The 5,000-nt window shown below is 38.4% G+C and overlaps 1 pseudogene; it reads right to left on the reverse strand.

Moving 5' to 3' along the window:
• Window positions 1–1,703: 1,703 nt before the first annotated feature.
• Window positions 1,704–3,578, reverse strand: LOC143611928 (ATP synthase subunit a-2 pseudogene; annotated as a pseudogene).
• Between the last annotated feature and the right edge of the window lie 1,422 nt (window positions 3,579–5,000).

Here is a 5,000-nt window from a genome sequence, read left to right on the forward strand (position 1 = left end):
CTCTATTTTATTATATACGTTTAGTGAAAAGAATGTTTTTTGATACACCTAGGACATGGATTCTTTATGAACCAATGGATCGTGACAAGTCGTTACTACTAGCAATGACTTCCTTTCATTACTTCATTCTTTTCATATCCCTCTCCTTTGTTCTCAGTTACTCATCAAATGGCACTCAGTTCATATCTTTAATTTAAGTTCGATCATTGACAAGGTTCAAAGAAAGGGTGGGCTATTGATAAAGAATCGATTCCAAACCACAATGCTAGCAGATGGCGGGAGCTCCGCCTAGAAGAAAGACACAAAGGGGATAGAATGCCTTTCTTCTCTTAAGATATTTCTTAAAAAGAGGTGGTATTAGTTTTGAAAAGAAAAGAAGGCCACCGCTTATCCAATTCATTGCCAATTGCAGCAGCAGACTCGAACCGATCGTTTTGAGTGAAGGCCAATATGGGCAAAAGGTTTTAAGTTGTCAACCGCAGACGGGGCTAAGCTTTAGCGCAAATTCAAAGCCGGGAACCAAGCTAAGGATTCATGATTAGCGCGAAAGCCTAGCGAACAAAGAAGCGCAGCCCCTCCATCGACCAAGACTCCTTCAATATGCACTTTTATGTAAAGTGGCTTTAGGTGCATGGTCATTGCCTCAGTAGGTCGATACTCGTGCTGAGCTTACTAGTCGTAGTATGTGTCCTTTTTCTTTTTGAAGATGGTGATCATAGGACTGCCTTTTATCAATGTAACAGGCTCAGTCTGCTTCTCCCGCTGTTTGTTCGAGAACTCGTCGCTCTTCTTCAAGTTTTTTAGGTTCCTTGGACTCTATCCTTCTATCCTATAGTTATAGTAGATTAATACAAGATCTGTCCTGGTTGTTATGCCTGTACTTTGATGAGCATATTTTCACCCAATACGATTCAGTCGATACAGAGTCTCTCCAAGCGTCGAGCAGGGCCTCATTCACTTGATTCATTTGACGAATGCCTAATCCTCCCTTTAGGGCGTACAGACATCCTCCCAAGCCAGCAATCTGAAAGCTGAGTCAAATATGAGAATTGAAATGCCTTGTTCTTTCTCTAAGAATCTGCAGCCCCTTGTACATGTCAAGGTTGAACAACACCAATTGTAAGCCTCTCTATTATTATCAACGAAATGCAGACACAGAACCAAGCTTCCAATCTCTAAAATACATACACATACCTCCCAAGCATCATCACAGTGGCTTGAGGATTGGTCCTAGAAGCTACTGCTTCCGCCTCTCTAGGCTTCGCTCTCGCTCATGACTGGTATATGGATCTCTCTATGTAGAGATCGGCCTTCTAGAAGCTTCGCCAGAAGGAGGGACACTTTGTAACAATTCATCGCGATAGCTGCCTTTGGCTCTACTCTAATTGGCAACGAGACAGTGGATTGATTCCATATTTGTGTGAAATATGAAGATCTTGAAAAGTGCTTATGCTTAACTAAATCATAAGCAACGTGCGACTTGAAGGACACGATCCGTTGTGGATTCTTATTCTTACATCCACCATTTTATATAGGAATGAAGGTGCTCTTGGCTCGACGTCGTTCTTCTATTTTAGGGCGTCGACAAAACTTCAATTCTTGTTAGCCGCTCTGGTAAAGACAAGATATACTTTGACCAGACGTGCTCGGAATCTTTTTATCGATTCGGGGGGGGGGGGGAGTTCTCGTTCCTTCACCTCTACAATTCGGTAAAGCGGCTTCGCCTCCTCGCTTTTGTTCAATTATAAATAAATAACCACTTTAATGGAGATTTATAGCATCATTCAAGTAAATACAGATTAAGATCGTAAAAACATAAGCTTGTAATATAGCTACACCTAATTCCAGACCGGTTAATGCAAGAACTATAAATAAAGGACCAAGATCCCCTATAAAATACAAAATATCATTCATACATAGCATAGTCCAAGCGAACCCACTTAAAATCTTTAATAAACTATGACCGGCCATCATATTAGCAAATAAACGTATTCCTAAGCTTAATGCGCGAAAACAATAAGAAATTAGCTCAAGGAGTACTAAAAAAGGTGCTAATGGCAGTGGGACTCCTGCGGGTAATAAGAAGCTTAAAAAATGAAGCCCATTTCTTTGAAATCCCACTATAGTAATGCCAATAAAAATAGAAAATGAGAGACCTAAAGTAATGAGACTGTGAAGCTATAAGGTATCATACCCTGAAGATTACAAAATAACAAAAAAGTAAAAGTGACCAAGATGCAAGGGAAAAACTTTTGTTTAACATTTCCGGAAAGACCCCCTATTTGTTCGTTTACCAGGTTCAGCACGAAATCATAAATAAGCTCTACCAAGGATTGCCAAGCATTTGGTACTAAGTTTCCTCCTCCTTTTTTAGTAACAAAATGAATCAGAAGTAGGACCAAACTGAGAGTTAGCAGCATAAACAAAGATGAATTTGTGAATGAGAAATACAAGTTTCCTATCTTCATAGGAATCAATGGGAGAATGTCAAATTGCTCAAGTGGGCCGTTGGGCGTAATCGTAAGTGAGCGAGTGTACTCATCACAATAATTCAAATAGTCTTTACTAGAGAAATTTTGGTTGAAAGGTTTTAAAAAATTATCTATACTTGTTAACTGATTTTGATGATTCTATTAATCATAATGAAAACTATACATACTCTTATAGAACTTACCCTTTTTTAAGTCATTGACTTTTTTTTTATTGATAAAATCTATCATTACACCCTTATTATAAACACTCTCAAGACATTTACCAGGTATTGGTGTTATAGATTGATAATCAGCTTGTATTCCAAGGAAACTAAGAAAGTTTTCACATTTTTCATCATCAAACACCACAAGATCACTATATTTGCATGATATATATATCTGATCAAGGTTTATAGTAAAAGACACACCTGGATAGTATTCGGGAAACATAACATCAAATGTATCCATTAAACCTATATGAACTAATAACTTATAAAGTTGACTAATAAAATAACTCATATAAAATGCTTTATCTTCCCCATCTAGGAAAAGACTATCCAGAAAAGTCTCAATCAGTTTATACGTATAACTACCCACCTCAACTTTCTTCTTAATACTATTTAAGATAAGATTTTTTGGAAACGGGTATTTCATTTCTATACGGTATAACCTATCACAACACCCCATTTCAAAGAGCCGTGTTTCTAAATCAACCAGATTATAATCGAATTCAGATACATTATCAATTTCATCATGAGTATAACATGATAAAACAAAATTGGTAACTAAATAATAGATTATTCCTAATATAACAACTATATCAATATAAGCGGGATTAGTTATCACCGTTATCTCTGGTTTTTTAGGCTTGCTATAATAGTAGAATCCTGAGAATGCTGAAATATCAGATTCCGCATCAGCCAACTCAGAATCGAATTCTTTTGTGAGTATATCTGAAATATGAAAATTGAAAACATACTTACCACAATCAATTTGATCTTTGATTTTATGATATTCTTCCTCAGTGATTAAGATTCCTGTGTTATTACAGTCCTTATATGCAAAATAAAGAAAATCTGATACCTCTAACCTTTTCACAAGACTCATATCACCTTGTGCCTTAACTAAATCATAAACAACATCTTTCCAAGTAGTTGCGTCCTCCAACTCGGTGTCCGCTCCCCTTCACTTTCTTTGCTGGACGGGAAGATGCGAATCGGGGGAAGGCCTTCCCACCACGCGAAGTTCAAACCTCGCCGGTGAGGAATTGAAAACCGGGAAAAAAGCCCTTCGCAATCGAAGGTGAAAGCGGGAAAAAGACGACGAAAGCCTTTTTTTCTTTGAATTTTCTTTTATTTTCATTCCAGATAAAACCTCCTTGAAGTATCAACTAATGGGGGAGGAGTGAGATTATACAACCCGCCCTTTCTTTTTTTTTCACAAATAAGTAAATTTAGGATCTAATTCGGATATCAGAAGGATTACCATATATAACACAAAATTTATCCGCCGATTCCTTCGAATCTAGCCTCCCGGTCTGTCATTATACCTCGAGAAGTAAAAATAATTACAATCCCCATCCCACCTAAAATTTGAAGAATTCGTTGATAGTTAGAATAGATTCGTAGACCAGGTCGACTGATCCGTTTTCAATTTTGAAAAGTTCTGTTAGGTTCTTAGTAGCAATCGGCGACCTTTTTTTCTTTTACTTCACAGAGCTTTTCGTCTCCTTGATAGCTGGAAGTTCTCCAAAAGTATGAAAAGCTGGGGGACTTTGTACCATCCATTCCGGTGTGGTTGGATTCTGTTCAACAGCCCAAGGACTTGGAGCGCATCTTTTGTTGTTTCCACTGCTTGAAGTGATTGTTACGACCATGAAGAAACGACAAATCCCAACTACAGATATATAAGAGCCAGAACTGCTAAGGGCATTCCATCCAGCGTAAGCATCTGGATAATCTGGAATGCGATGTGGCATACCCGAAAGCCCTAAGAAATGCATGGGAAAGAAGGTCGGATTAACCCCGAAAAAAGTGATCCAAAAATGGATTTGACCTAAAGTTTCAGGATATGTTCGACCAAAGATTTTACCTACCCAATAGTGAAATCCTACAAATAAAGCAAAAACGGCTCCCATAGAAAGTACATAATGGAAATGTGCAACCACATAATAAGTATCATGTAGAGCAATGTCTAGCCCAGAATTTGCCGGAACTATTCCAGTGAGCCCCCCTATGGTGAACAAAAAGATGGACCCTACAGCAAATAACATGGGTGTTTTGTATTGTATCGAACCCCCCCACATGGTAGCGATCCAACTAAAGATTTTGATTCCAGCGGGGACAGCTATGATCATGGTAGCTGTGGTGAAGTAGGCACGGGTATCAACGTCTAAGCCCACAGTAAACATATGATGAGCCCAAACAAGAGATCCAGGAACACCTATACTGATCATGGCATAAACCATGCCTAGATACCCGAAGACCGGTTTTCCCGAAAAAGTAGAAACGATATGACTTATGATACCGG

This window comes from Bidens hawaiensis, unplaced genomic scaffold (genome assembly GCF_021521415.1).
Source record: "Bidens hawaiensis isolate Kalapana, Puna unplaced genomic scaffold, B.hawaiensis_p1.1 tig00032568_1, whole genome shotgun sequence".
Taxonomy (NCBI): Eukaryota; Viridiplantae; Streptophyta; class Magnoliopsida; order Asterales; family Asteraceae; genus Bidens; species Bidens hawaiensis.